Genomic DNA, 16,469 nt, shown 5'->3' on the forward strand with positions numbered 1-16,469 from the left:
ATCAACAAGTTTTTTCTATAATTACATCTGTTGATAAATTTTATGAAAATAGTAAATATTTAAAAACATTGAATTGCAAAAAAACTTTTAAAAATAATTGAAATGTTGTAAAGAATTTTATTTAAATTTTTGAAAATACTTGAATTTTTGGCGAAAAATGTTGCTATTTATAGAAATAATTGAATTCTTGACGAGATATTCATTAAAATTTATAAAAATAATTGAATTCGTGCAATTTTTTTAAGATTTTGTTTAAATAATTGAAATTTTGCCAAGAATTTAATTAAAATTTTTTTGAATTCTTGAGAAGAATTTTGATATTTATCAAAATAATTGAATTTTGAAAAAGAATTTCATTAAAAATCCTTAAAATAATTGATTTTATGGGGAGAATTTTGTTGGACTGTGAAGCCTGCGAGTAGTTTGCAAACTACTTGATTTCAAATTGAGTATTTTTTCATGTTATAACAACATTTTGCATCCATTATTCCCTCATCCACCTGAGAGTTAATAAAGAGATGTAATTAAAACTATACGCGATTCACTGACCGGACATTGCCCGTGGGAACGAAGTTGTAAGCTTTTGACCAGTTGCGACGTTAATTAACCAAGTCTTCTCTCGACTTCCTGATTTTCCTGCGATAATTAGATGTGCGCAACGTAATTGAATGCCGAAGACAAAACTTGAGAGACACAGTCCGCTCGTTGAAGCCGGATCAACGCGTTCAAAGGTGAAGACAATCCTGACAGTGGACAGCAGAGCAAAAAAAAAAGAAAAAAAAGAAAGGATTTGTCTCCTCGTTAAAATCGCAAAAAAAAAGTATACGCGGAGTTTAAAACTTTTTCAGAGTGAATTCAATTCGAGAGAATAGACATCATCCTATGCCCGAAAAAAGAGATTAAAAATATTTTCAATGGAGATGAACCCGTTCTTGTCACTCTTATTGTCTGGAATATATTTTTTTAGTTGAAAAAAATTCCTCTGCTAGAAATGATGATAATATTAACTTTCTGTATCAGGGAGATTTTAATTTTTTGTGAAATTTATTTTCGCGGTGTATTAACGTCGATTTTATTCATTTTTGATAGAAATTCGTCTTTCATCAATTTTTTTAAGTGTTTTGAACACTTTTGGCCTACTTCATTTCTTTTCCTCAACTCTTATTCCAATTTCTTTTCACTTTTTTCTCTTCCTACAGGAGTGTTACTTTTAACTTTCCAAATTTATCTTTCTTACAACTCCCTCTTGTACAAGCTCACTCTCCACGTCACCTTTCTGCGGTTACTTTGAAATGGTAAGTTTTGCTCTTCGCTTTTTTGCTCAAGAAACAACTTTACACTTTTTGCTTTTTTTTGTTATGAATACTGAGATTACTTTTGGTTATGACTTTCTAGTAATTATTTGTATCCTTTCTGTACAATATTATCGAATTAATATTATAAATATGATGACTGTTTGCTTGGTTCTGTACAACCTAATGATGCTCCAATGATGAAACTTCTAATGACTGTCGGGTGACATCCATCCGAATATTAATCGATTAGGATCTTTTAAATTTATTAACGTCTCTTCAGGTCGAAGTTAAACGGCATAACATTCCGACTGTCATGAATGATAAATGAGTATTTTATTTTGAAAAAACAGAAGTGAGTTTCGTGGTGGGTGACGTCTTTATGTAAAATAATTAGAAAACCACGCCTTCCAAGTGGCGTTCATTTTATTCGGGCCGACATTTTCACATAGCAAAATGGCGTCTCTTGTAAGAAGAGATTCGTGATTGGTTGATTCTCATAAACTGGTGCGTGACGTCTTACGTGCATTTTTTATTTACCTAATGGCTCCCAGCACCTGCGAGAACGGATGCTCGCGTTGAAAAGTCACACGGGCCTCTTCGTTGACAAGGTTGTCTTACACACACGATGCCAAGACAATCCCTTCTTTTGATCGAGTTTACTAAACAAAGTCCCCATAAAATGCTATCGTATATTCAAATTCCCATAGAAATAATAAGTCAGTGAAAAATGCACGCGAGCTTGGTGTAGATTGTAGAAAAACGAGTCAGGTAATTGTTATCTCTCAGCCATTTTTACGCTAAGAAAAGGTCGAGATTTTAATGAACCTTTCTGCTGTCAAGATCCCACTGTGATGATGAATACGTGTTCTCTCATTAAGAAAAAAAAAGAAGCGAGCAAGTATTACGGAGATTCATATATAACTGCTGCCTCATTATGAAAATACGCTTATGAAGAAAGACTTTTAAACAAATTATGCAGAATAATTATTTATACCCCACAAATTTATCATTATCAGCTAAATAACTAACTTATCAGAAATTTATTATTCCCCATTCATTAAAAACAACCTCGCTGAAAAAAATTCCATGACCAATTTTATACAAAAACAGGTTTGTATAAATTTTTCATTAGCGACATTTTTAGCTCTACTCTCAATTTCCGCTATCATGATCTTGATGTCGAGTGAGGTGAAAATCGATACTGTGCATTCATGAAAAGTATAGCAAAAGGTGCGACTGACGTTCGAACCATACAATGGCATACACTGCAAACGAAACGCATGTAATGAGATAGAAATCTCGAGAAAAATGTTTCTTGCCACAGCCTCTCAAAAAAGTGTTATGATCCAACCGCAAAGTATATAACCTCGAAATGTCTACATAACCCAGAGAAGTTAAAAAAAACACCTCATTACAAATACAGTAAGATATTAATTTTCTTTCAAATTTCCAAAAAGCAAAAAAATGTTATTTAGAAAAATCTTCATTTTTCTGTGTCTTTTTTCTTTCAATTGAAAATTTCACAAATTTCTGGGTCAAACGTCCTATATATAATAGATATTCAAGTAGATAGTACATTTTGCGTCACAAAAAGTCAATATACCTGGAAAAAGCTCTGTGGCATATTTGAGGAAAATTTAATAAAAGAACTGAGTGGAAAGATAAATCCCAAACGAAATATAGAGCGTTATTAAACGTGCTTTTTCAGTAACAAGAGGAATTTTTAATAACGCTGAATTTAAACACACAAGGCGCAATAAGCGATTAAAGAGTAAGAAGCTAAAGTTTCAGATGGTTAATTGATATCCTACTTTTTCTTTTGGGGAACTATTCATGCATTGTTGATTATATTTTCGGTTCGCCAATTTCAATGAAGTTTCAAAATCGAAAGCTTATGAATCCGTTTGTTAGATTTTTCCAAAACACGTCGAATTCAAAATGGCGAAAGAAATTAACGTAAAAAATGTTTAAAAGATTATAAAAAATTTAGAAAATCATGGCGAACGACAGACGTGAAAATTTTGTATGTAACTGTAATTAAAATCTAATGAACCATGGACAATGGTAAAAATATTTTAAACTTACAAAATTTCAATCTTTCTATAGGTTATAATTCTATAGTCAAAAACTATAGCAATGACAAAAATATTTAAAACCCTCAAAATTTCAATATTTTTGACAAATTCAAAAAAATATTCGAAATTCAATTCTTTTCAATATCTAGTATTTTCATAAAATTTCGCAAAAGAATTCAATTATTAAACAAAAATTCATAGTTACTCAAATTCAATTATTTTCATAATTAAAATTTCCACAGGAATTCAAATAATTTTAAAAAAATCAAAAAAATAAATTATTTAACAAAATTTTTAAACAATTATTCCCAATAATTCAAATACTTCCACTATTAATAACATTTTTTATAAAAATCCAATTTTTTAAAACAATTTTTGATAAAATTCTAAGCAAGAATTCAATTATTTTCATAAATAATAAAACTCATCGAAAAATTTCAATTATTTTTAATACTGTTATAAATTAATTTATAGAAAAATTCAATTATTTTCATAAATAAAGTTTTCGACAAGAATTCAATTATTTAAAATAAAATTTTCATAATATTTATTATATTTCCAAAAAATTAATTGTTTAAAAAAAATAATAATAATAATAATTCAATTATTTTTATAAATAATAAAATTAATCATAGGAATTCAATTATTTTCATAAATTATAAAATTCTACATAGGTTTTCAATTATTTTTGAAAATTTTAATAAAATTCTTTGCAACTATATTCAATTATTATCATAAATAATAAAATTCATCGCAGAATTTCAATTATTTTTAATACAATTTTACAGGAATTCCTCAAAAAATGTAATTATTCTAAAAAATTTAATTTCCGTTCTCGAAAAATAAATTATTTTAATAAATGTTTTTTTTCAAAATTCTTAAGAAGAATTCAATTATATTCACAAAAATATTACAATTTTTCACAGGAATTCAATTATTCTCAAATATTTTAATAAAATTGTTCGAACGAAATCAATGATTTTAATTACAATTTGAATTAAATCTTTCTAAAATAATTCAAATATTCTTTTAGATTTCAATAGAATTCTTCCCAAGAATTCAATTATTAAAGATAAATAACAAAATTATTCCACGAAAATTCAATTATTTTGAGGCATTTTATTAAAATTCTTTGCAAAATTCAATTATTTTTATAAATAATAATATTTATCACAAAAATTCAATTATTTTTAAAAATCACAACATTTTTCACATTAATTCAATTCTTTTTAAACATATTAATAAAATTTCTAGCATAAATTCAATTATTTTCATAAATTAATATAAAATTCATCATAGGATTTCAATTATTTTTAATACATATTTTACTGGAATTGTTCAAAAATTGTAATTATTCTAACAAATTTAATTTCAATTCTTCGAAAAAATCAATTATTTAAAAAAACGCTTTTTTAAATTTTTTTTTTAAGAATTCAATTATTTACAAAAATATTAGAATTTTTCCTAGGAATTCAATTATTTTCAAATATTTTATTAAAATTGTTCGAAAGAAATGAATTATTTTTAATAGAATTTTAATTAAATTTTTTTGAAATAATTCAATTATTCTTTTGGATTTTAATAAAATTCTTCCCAAGAATTCAATTATTTACATATATAATTCTTCGAAAGAATGTAATTATTAAAGATAAATAACAAAATTATTCCAAAAAATTAAATTATTTTGAGGCATTTTATTAAAATTCTTGGTAAAATTCAATTATTTTCATAAATAACAATATTCATCTTAAGAATTCAATTATTTCTAAAAGTAATAAATTTCTTCTTAGAAATTTAATTATAATATTATATTGAAAAATTCTAAAAAAAAATTACTCACAAGAATTCAATTATTTTCATAAATAATAAAATGCTTCTTAAAAATTCAATTATTTTCAAAAAAATTTAATAAAATACCACACAGACATTTAATTTTGTTAAAAATTTGAATAGAATTCTTTGTAAAATTTAATAATTTTTTAAAACTTTTCAAAATTTGTACTATTTTCATAAAATATCCAAACAGAATTCAATTATTTAAAAAATTGTTCGTAGAAATCGTAAGAATTCATTTCTTTTTGCTACTTTTTCAAAATTCAAATATTTTAAGACATTTTTATAAAATTCTTTGCAAAATTCAATTATTTTTATAAATAACAATATTTATCATGAGAATTTAATTATTTTTAAAAGTAATTAATTGTTTAAAATTTTTTATAAAATTCTTCGCTAGAATTAAATTATTTTTATTAATACTTTAATTCTTTCGTATGAATAATAAAATTTGTTGTAGGAATTTAATTTATTAGCAGTAGGTTAAGAAAGAAGTAAATATTTTTGTAAATAAATAAAGTAAATTTTTTTTTAAATTAGAAAAAAGTTAGGAAAATAAAAAATATTGAATGGAATTTTTGGCAGTTTTGTGAAGTGTCTAAAACGAGTTTTTTTTTTTGGTCGTCAAGATTAATTTTTCGATAACTACTTTTTTTAGTTTGAAAACTACTTTTTGGTACTTTTCGAAAATTAATTATCGATTGCAAAGTCTGCTATGTTCAAAATCTATCAAGCCGTGGTCCGACAAAAATAGTTTAAAACTATTTCCGCCGTCGCGTATCAGCAATGGTTCGCTTGATTATTTAGTTGTAAATGTGGAAAAGTGGAAGGAAAGGAAATCAATTTTCAAAGTGACAGCGTGACTTAATTAGTGCAGGAATCTCGTGTAACAGCGTATTACAGCAAGATACGAATTTGGTCAGGGAAATGAATGCTGAAACGACGCGACTCATATAGTAGACAGACACTTGGAACATGGCTGAGCAAATGTTACTCTCCGAATGCGTGTCATTCCCCTCGGAATTTGCTAATATCAACGTCGTTAACCAAAACATGTCTGGCTGTTACGCACCAACTACTTCCTAATGAAATACCTTGTTTGGGAATGGATAATCCAATTTTGTTATACCCCCCCCCCCCCCGCTTTCAGAGCCGTGTTTAAGTGAGTTCTAAATTATGTCCCAAAATTCTTGATCTGATCAAGAATTTCGGGACATAATTTAGGATAGGATATAATTTTATTTACTGGATTTGCTAAAAAAAAATTTGTTGTAAGTTTTAATTTACAATGATTGAAATTAAAGAAAGGTATGCGCGGTTAATGAAGGAATGAAGACAGAAGAGGAGCCATTGATTTAACGGGCATAAGATCGCGTGCTGTTAAATCTGTACCCCTTGACAGTAGGTTGGTAGGTACCGTTTGCGTAGGACAAGCGTAATTGGCTTTCGCATTAAGAGTTGAAGGAGGGCGGAGCAAAATGAATTAGTAGAGGGGAATCCCTGAGATCTTCGGCCCAATTTCAAGCACGTCATGGGATAATTATACCACGCACAACTGCAGGGATATGAATGCCGACAGGGGGTCCTCCACTGGCCACGATAGTCTCTCGTAATCCTATGTGACGATCCTCGCTCGTTGCAAGAAGCTGATTGAACGCTCCAAATTTGTAGGGTGATTGGCGCCACTTCCTGTCCGCATGAAACAATTTACAATTATCGTTCAACCGATTAGGCTTAACATTGCTATTTTATCATTACGCGCAATCTAACCGCATCAAAAAGCTTTTCCCTCGGCTTTTACCTTTTAATTCTCAATCACGTCAACCACCAACCAATAATCAATTAATTCCATTTTTTTTCATTGTTTCAAAAATTCAAGTTTAAAAATTTTGACGTACAGAACAAAAAAGAAAAATTCTTTGCAATAAATATTTAAAGGTGTGAATAGCAGTGAGGAAGTGGTTGTGAAAGTTCACGCTGTGGATCTCGATAAAGGAGAAAGCGAGCAGGATGAACCCAATAAAATGTGAATTATACTTTTTCAGAAAAATATGCGCAATGTGAGTGAAATATCGTGAGCGGTAGCTCGCAATTTTCATGCGGCAACGTTGCCCTGGGGATTAGTTAGCCATTGCATTGCACTGCTCGATCCCGACACTTTCGACGTGCCATCCTGATTTCAAATGTAAATCGCTCTCCACGAGAAACGAGTATCGGAACAGCCGATTTTATACTAGGTGCTGGAAAGGAAATGGAAATCGCCGCGAAAACGTGAACGATTTTCGCGCGGCGGCCGCTATTCGTTCTACATTACCATTGGCAATAGTTAACTCGATCGGTACGTAATAGAGCATATGAAGGTTTTTGCAATTTTCTCTCACGTCTCTCCGTGCACTTTCTTCAAATCAAATTTACTTAAAACCATTTCATATAGAAGACTACAGATGTTATATTCTTCGATCTTATTTCTCGAAAATAAAACAAAATTTTCGATTTCTATTTTCAAGATAAAAATTTAGTGGCAAATTGAATTAGATTTTCGATTCCTTTTTCTCTCCAAATAAGCAGAAATTTTTGTATTAAAATTATAAAAGTGTATTGAATGGGTTTCAATAAGCAAAGAATTTATAGCGACGTAAATTAAAATTTTCCTTTTGCTCATCCACTGAGAGAATTCAACAAAAGGGGTTTTCAAACTGTAACGTCGAACGAACTATTAATAAGGGAATAGTTGACGCGTTTGACGGGAGGATCAAATAGGAAAGTTCTATATTCTTGCCAGTGGATAAAAGAGGTTATGGATAAAATTGGTTATAGAAGACGAAGTCGAGGACAGATATTACGAGAAGAATCCTGCCGAAGGCACAATTGCCAATCTAGGATAGGGAAGATATGAGACAGTGTTCGGGTATGTGTGTGTGTGTGTTCGAAAGCTTCGCTACCAAAAAGGAAGGAAGGTATTGAATTCTGCTTCCATTCTTCTCTGATTTTCTGACCCTCTCTTGTTAGTGAGCTGTCCGATTGGACCAGACCGCGCGGAACGAAACGGAACGGGACGCGATATCCCGCTTGGCCACCATTTATTTTACCTTCTCGTTACCGTCGACAGCACCCATTCGCAGGAATGCTTGATAGAAAGTAGAATTCACAAAAACTGAAACCCTTATTTTCATCGAAAGACATTTTGCCATAACGATAGAATTCACTCTCCAGACCGCTCCGTCCTCTTTCAATTTATTTTCCATTTTAGTATTGAGGACATTTCCTCTCGACTGATTGGACCCACAATGCAATGTGTTGAGGCGGATTATAAAAAGGCACTCGAAAGAAAAAAAAAGCTCTTACGGATTTTTCATTTGGTGATATCTACACTAATTGAAGTTACTTAGGGGGTCGATTCTGTAACTTTTACACTTTTCACTCCAACTCTCATTTCCACTTTTAACTTTCATTTCCCACTCTCACTATCCTATTCCCCCTCTCACTTTCCACTTCCATACTCTCACTATCCACTTCCCTCTCTCACTATCTACTTCCCTCTCTCACTTTCCACTTCCCCCTCACACTTTCCACTTCCTACGCTTACTATTCACTCTCACTATCCGCTTCCCTCTTGCACTTACCACTTCCCTTTCCACTTCCCACTCTCACTTTACACTTCCCTCTCTCACATTCCACTTTTAACTTTTATTTCCCACTCTCACATTCCCCTTCCCTCTCTCCCTATCTACTTCCCTCTCTAACTTTCCACTTCTCACTCTCACTATCCGCTTCCCTCTCTCACTTCCCACTCTCACTTTCCACTCTCACTATCCGCTCCCCTCTCTAACTTTCCACTTCCCACTTTCACTATCTACTTTCCTCTCTCACTATCCACTACCCCTCTTACTTTCTACTTCCTACTCTCACTTCCACTTTACTTTCCACTCTCACAATCCACTTCATCTTTCACTATCCACTCCCCCTCTCATTTCCCATTTCGTACCCTTACTATCGACTTTCCTCTCTCACTATCCACTTCCCCTTCTCGCATTCCATTTCTCACTCTCACAATCTACTTCCTACTCTTACTATCCACTTTAAATTTGCCAATACCACTTTTTACTTCCCACTTTGTGGAGTGTGAGACAGAAAAGTGGGAAATAAGAGTAGAAAATGAGAGTGGTAAGTGAGAGATGGAAGTGGATAGTGAGAGAGGGAAGTGGATAGTGAGAGTATGGAAGTGGAAAGTTATAAGTGGGAGTGGGAGAGGAATGTAGGAGTGAAATGTGAGAGAGGGAAGTGGAAAGTCAGTGAGGTAAGTATTAGTGAGAGTGGATAGTGGAAAGTGAGAGAGGGAAGTGGATAGTCAGAGTGAATTGTGAGGATAGGAAGTGGAAAGTCAGTGAGGTTAGTATTAGTGAGAATGGATAGTGGAAAGTGAGAGGGGGAAGTGGATAGTCAGGGGGTAGGAAGTGGAAAGTGTGAGGGGGAAGTGGACAGTGAGAGAGGGAAATGGATAGTGAAAGAGGGAAGTGGATATTGAGAGTAAAGAGAGGGAAGTAAAAGTAGAGAGTGAAAAGTGGGAGTGGGAGAGGAAAGTAGGAGTGGAAAGTGGAAAAAATACATAATTGACCCCTAATACGCATTTAAAGGAGTAAAAAAAGAATTAATCTTAAATAAAATTTGACAACGCTTCGGAAGTGTGAAAATTGTATCTAATTAAAGGTGACAAGTCCTAACGGGAATTGTTTGAAGTACTAAGGGGAATACATAGCTCTAGGAGGAATACTGCAGCGCACCTGTCAGACTTGAGATATTCCATGACTCGATGGAGAAGGACAAGGCGATGTCGGCAGTTCGTGGCAAGTGTGCACACTTGGATAAAGGGAAAGGGAGAATGCAAATGCTCCGAGAGTACGTGAGTGCATACATAGGAAGCGACATTGGAGTGACGTTTCCTCGACAAATGGACCGATTAACCGCACAAGAGCTGCTTTATCGACCTGGCAGAGTCAAAGATATAAGGAGACGTTGAGAAACTGGAATTCCAAAGATCCTCTAAATTGGTCATTTCAGCCAATGGGGAAATTTAGATTCATAAAAGTGAACACATCGTAAACCCCACAGAGTAATTGACGAACTAGTATTCTGAACACCATCATAAAATTGTGTAATTTCAAAAGGAGAACATTAATTTACAAAATCTCTCCTCAGCTAAAGTCCTTTTATTATCAAGTTCATTAATTTTCCCTCATGTTTTACTGAATTGAAAACATTTCTACTTTCTAAGTTAACACTGTCTTTAAAAATACTTCAGTGTGTGATGGGAAAAACTAGGTCAAACTCACCGAAAGGATTGCAACTCCAGTTTTCTGCTGTCATTCACATTCAATAGTACAAGAAACTGAAAAGACTAAAAAGAATCTGCAAATGTTTTTTGCAAATAAAATGTTTTTATGCTGAATATTTGAAAATTTGAATCTATTCCTGAGAGAATAGAGCGAGAACAGCATTTACCTTGGGGTATAAAAGAATTTTTTAGTAGACTTGAAAAAATGTGTAATTACTTTGACTAGAAGCTGGTTGCCACCTGGATTCTGTTACTGAAGAAACAAAGTGGGACTTTTCTTGGCAAATTGCACTTTAAGTATCGAAGGTGCGAGATAATATCCAGTTACACTGGAAACTGGGAGGAAATAATCTCTCCCGAGTTGAAAAGAGAGCGCGGCGAGTGAGACAGACTTGCGAAACGTCGTTAACCACAGCCGGCAGTCGAGAGACTCTTTACGCCTCGGACAATATTTCTTTACAAAATACTTGTCGAGTATAGAAGAAGGAGCACCAGTAGAAGGATAAATAGAGTGTTATATTTGAAAGACTCGACGGAGATGTGACGTCGGGATATCTCTCCGGAGGCCAGTTTCTCGCCCTTAACAAACATGATCCATTTGTGTACTTTGTGGAACCACACACGCAGAGATTTGCTGGTGACAAATTATTGTCATGCCTATAACGACGGAGCAAAATCAATATTTGCCACGACAGGATGTGCGGTCGTGTATATAATTCCTCGCATGCACCTCTCATTTAAACTTAATAGAAAGTACAGCCAGATGTGTACATCTATAATAATCCGGGCATATTTCCGAAATGTGACAGCAGCTGAAGGATGAACGCAACGTAACGAAATTGATCTCGCCGTGAAAACGCTCAATCAAATGGATCTGGCATAAATCCTGATTGAGACAGGTAGAGAGCTCTATTCGCTTTCCATGATATTATTATGATCCGCCAAGTAGAATCTTTCCTAAATCCTCCCACGGCGTAAAAAGGACGTCGACAGAAAAGGTTGTCACACTCTTAATCCCCCTAGAAATACATTATAGAAATCTGATTCCAAGGTGTGCAAGTTATATCTTTATGTGTTTTCAAAATACTCCTTACAGATTATATTGGTCTTTTGTGAATTCATAGGGGATGTTATGGCGAGTCTAAAGGGATGAGGATTTAATGTTTGGAACGAAACAGGAAATAAAAAGTCGGATCTGTGAGAAATATTTTACATCGAGAAACAAGTTTAAAATAAAAATTTCTTTAGTTCAAATTCCAGTTTAGTAATTATTGCAATTTGCAAAAGTAAATTATTCCTGAAAGTTGGTTATATAATCAGTTTCATATGCACTCATGGAAAATTTAAATAACGTACGTACAGAGATTGATAATGAATTTTCGAGATATTATATATATTCAATTTTGTAATTTTAATTACAGTTGCTACGTTGCAATCCCAAAGGAGTTTGCGGGATTCTCGTTTCGAAAAGGGGGCTAATGCAAGGAGCGAAAATCCTTTCAATCCAGAGGAAGTCTCGTATACTCCAGGAAGCCTCATCCTTTCCGGAGGTAAAGTGCTCAAGGGAACACATACGCGTTCGATTATTTTGCACTGAAAAAGCTCTGTGTATCTCTTTGGAAGAGAATAACACACGGAGATATAATAGGAGATAGCGAAATACTCGGTAGGAGAAAAGTTCAGAGGTAACGTTATAATTTCTCAATAGAGATATGACGAGATAAGGTAGATGAAGATGAATTCGAGAATAAGAGAGAAGGAGAAATTGAGGGTTGAATCCCAAGCACGCATTGACATAATGCAATTTCCGTTTGTCAACATCACTCGCGTGCATGACGTTTGTTGTCTTTGATCAACAGTAACTCATTAGAATTAGAGAGCGCGCGGTCTTACCGTCCCAGTGGAATACTGAAAATGACGTTTGAATTGGATTCCGCGAATGGCAAATCCTCCTTCCAGGACAGCCAAGAATAAGGGGCGAAGGCGACGTAATGGTGTTTTCTTTCCCCCAAAAGAGAAGTACAATTTCATCCCGCGTGGAAATGGAATTGTGGGCAAAAAATGGTCTCGAAAAAAATACCCGTGACTTGTGGAATCAAACAGCCCAAAGAATTGAGAATAATCAGATAAAAAGAGTCGCTGAAGTATTAGGAATAATTAATCCAACTCAGAGGGAATTTAAAATTTAATAAAATAGAACTCCAAAAAATAGTTTTCACAAACCCCTTCTTCATTCGTTAATTAAAAATTCCCTCCTTTAAAAATGAATATACCTGTTAAAATTTCTGCAGAAAATTATCTTGCAGATTGAATTCTTTTTCTTTTTGAGTTTGCAGGTCACGACTTTGTCGACTCGGAGCAAATCTTAAGGATTCATCCCGATGGGGAATAATAATACTTCCGAAGCAACAGTCTCCAGTGTCTCGGGTAACCATGACAACTGTGTAGACCGGAATTCTCTGAGGATTGTTAGTTCCTTTTCGTAACGAGGGGATCCGCGACATCAGGAATGGAAATTTCGCTCGAGGTATATGAGGACTAGACGAGAGAAAGGGTTGGTGACAACGCGAGTACGCCAGAGGATGCAAGAGGGTTGAAAGAGGGTGACTTGGTTTGCATAATGCCGTTGGTCGCTCGAGTGCGAAGCTTAAGCTGTTTTACAATTTCCATCGGCAATAATCCTGCTAAAATATTATTTTAAAAGCAGCAGCAGAAGCAGCAGCAGCAAGCTTGAAATTTCCACTAACAACAAGAATAGTCCAAGTGTGCTGTTGGGGAACAGGTGTACCAACATCATTTAGTTTAATCTTCCGCCACAACTCGAAACGAGTTCGATTGACAATCTAAGCGCGATTGCATTTACGACTGATCGAACGCGCGGCAATCCTGTAAACTTGGAACGACTGACCTGCAAAATGGGTTAACGTGATGGAAGAAATAGAGACGAGATGAACATAAAAAGAACCAAGACCAAAGGATGCTTTTCTCGCGAGAAAATGCAAATCGAGGTGCTCAAGAGAGAATGAAATTACTCCGAGAGTAGGTCAACCTTGTTATTTATGTGAATCTCACAAAAGTCCCTCTCTCATCGATTTGTGAATTGTTTCATCGACAATTGACTGTCTTCAAATGTGTTGACATTTTTAATCCTCATAACAAGTCTGTATTTATTAATTATTTTATTCATTTTTACAGACTCATTTTTTAAAAGACAAATTTTCTCTTTTAGAAGGCGGAATAATTACCGTGCGAATTAATTGAAAAACGTTCACATTATTTGAGTAGCGGAAATCCCTATAAAAATACATGATGAAAAAAGTAGTGGTGTGTAAAAATTGTTTGTAAACGGTAGAAAAGTTGAAGGCACATACTTATATGAAAAAGACACATCAAAGAGAGGATGGTGACTCACAGCATTCCATAACCGTGAAGGGGAGAAAAAAAGCGGAAGAGGGAGAGAGATGAAGTATCATTTTCGTCAAAGGCATGAGATTTCTAAGGCTTCCGAGTCCCGATGAATTCCAGCCAAGAAAATCGAGATCAACCACGAAGTCAAAGTCATTCAAATTTAAAGATGCACGCGGTTCATAGAATTATTTCCGATTTGCTAAAAATAGATTACTTGTTGAAAAGATGAAACGGTGAAAAGTTGCAAAATTCATAAAACAAGTTATAGTGTTTAAAATTAATAATTTATTACTCACAAATAGATTGATCTGTATGCATAATCGATCCTTACCTGAAACGAGAGAATAAGACACAATTAGTAAGAATATTCCATTCCTTTAAAATTAAAAGGTTTTGGGTTTATTTTAGTTTAATGAAAAATTAATGTTTACTGTCGCCTTTCTTTTCAGAAAAAAAGTCAATAAAGTCATGTTGGCTTGTGTCAACTAAGAATTTTATGATTTTTAGTAAAATTCTTCTCACCCCCCAGTAGATGAGGTTAAATGTCTGGGTGAACCTGCTGTTGTTGGTGGAGCGTTTATTGTGCCTAGCACATCGTCTCCTGTCAAGCATGGCTATAGAGGTGAAAAGCAACCCTTTTATGATGTAGAGGTGCTTGAGTTGGGCAAGGTAACTAACGTCGTTAGAGAAAGAAATAAAGAGTGGGGCGGGAGACGAGCCGGCAATACATATAAGCGCATCGAGGTAAATGCAAGAATAGCTTCGGTGCAGTTGCAAACTCACCTCTAAGCGACCTACTCATTGAAAAGGAAGCACAAATCGCTTTTCAATGGAGGTCAGGATCGTTTTAAGTAGAGGCGGTACGGCCGGTTGCTGCTCAATAGAAATATTTATATTTTCCTATCCTTCACTATATATAAGACCTTATCCCGCATTCGTCAGTATACCCACTTCAATAGCAAAAAAAAAAATCCGAGGCACATTATTATTTATTCATGTGGTTTGACGAGGGAACAATCCTCCGTATTTACAAGCTCTTTTCACGATCGCCACCAGCGAAATTGTCTCTCCTTTGTGTCCCCCCTTTTCTTATATTTACTTCAGAGAGTCTTCCTAGGAAAATTTGTCCATGCGTTCATCGTACCATCTGTCGATTTAAAATTACTGTTTTCGATCCTTACCCAAAAACTCATGTGTAATTGAGCGCGAATATAAGGAAACAACATCCCATCGGAAAACTCAAAGGCCGAAAAGTGAACTTAATCTCAACACCAAAACTTTTCTTTATTTGCCATGTAGTATTGCATTTTACCCTTTTGATTTTTTGATTTTTTTTTTTAACAAATAAATTGTCAATTATTTCTGTATCGAATAATGTCTTCTTTCATACAGAGAAGATGTTTTTTAGAAGAATTCACGTATATGCACACAAGAATATAGTTTTCCTTAAAGAGAGATTTTCGAAGTGAGGAACGTAAGGTATTTGTAAATTTATTCTGGCAGAAAAAAGGCCTTTCAGCTTTGGAACATGTAAGTCTTTCACATAGACGAAAAGCAGAATGCCTTTCAAGTTCCTTATACTGATAAAATTCAAGTTTTCACCCCTTTTAATTTTCCTTCTTTTGCGCGCGCGAATTCTGAGAAACACGTAGAGAAAACATGTGTAAAGCCGTTTCTGTGGTTTGAGCGGAGGTTACTAAAATTTCAAACTGGTTAAAATTCTCCACAAGTTCACCTCAGTTGGCAGCAATGTCGTTAGTATTCGGACAGGGTAGAGAGAAGCATGAAGCACGATACACTCAACATTCGTCGAGGGATGAAAATACTTATTTAGAATATACCGCGACCATTAACGCGTCATTACTCGACTTGGTCGCTTTCTTTAATTTTTCAATTTATTCATTTTATTCTTCTTTGCAGTAAAATTAGATTTGCTGTGTAAACCTGAAAAATTCATGATACAGTCAATTCTCTTGCTTAAAAAAATAGTGGTTTTTAACAACAATTGAGCTTACGCGTGACTTACGCGTAACATACGCGTGTGTTTTGTGAAGCGTCAAGTGCTTTTCGATAGGGTGGGAAAATAGCGAAATATTGGCGCATAGATCGATGTGGGGTCAGGGACGTACCCTGTAATTAAGTAACCCTAGGCATGAAATTTTAGATATTCAATCAATGTTCACGCATTAACGTCATGATAATATTTTCCCGTCACAAGGCAAATTAATAAATCCTAATTAAATAGTTATAAATTACTAATTTAATTACCCTATCAACTAATTTAATTACACTATCTTGGCAAGCAAATTTCACGTCTGGTTGGAAGGAAGTACTAAGCCCGTATTTATAATCTCGTTTCTCACAGTTGAGGGCTACTCAAGGGTGCCAAGAAGAACCCTTATTGATACAACGCGTCTATAAATACGGGTTTTGCTTTCCTACAGAAGACTCAATTTTACTAGTTTTCGAAAAATAATATAAATACCTTGTCTTAAAAGCGTGTGTTTACTACATTTTGTCCCCTTT

At 33.9% G+C, this 16,469-nt stretch overlaps 1 protein-coding gene across 3 annotated transcripts in view; it reads right to left on the reverse strand.

The window, feature by feature from the left end:
- The window catches only part of LOC122510531 (MOXD1 homolog 2), a 126,297-nt gene that overhangs the window by 53,474 nt on the left and 56,354 nt on the right, over positions 1-16,469 (reverse strand). Inside the window, exon 2 of one of the 3 annotated variants that reach the window (XM_043625265.1) lies at positions 14,240-14,274. The exons of the other annotated variants lie outside the window; for them this stretch is intronic. The gene's annotated coding sequence lies outside the window, so the exon portion shown is untranslated. The remainder of the gene's footprint in view (positions 1-14,239; positions 14,275-16,469) is intronic. 3 annotated transcript variants of the gene reach the window in all.

Source organism: Leptopilina heterotoma, unplaced genomic scaffold (genome assembly GCF_015476425.1).
Source record: "Leptopilina heterotoma isolate Lh14 unplaced genomic scaffold, ASM1547642v1 Lhet_7, whole genome shotgun sequence".
Lineage (NCBI taxonomy): Eukaryota > Metazoa > Arthropoda > Insecta > Hymenoptera > Figitidae > Leptopilina > Leptopilina heterotoma.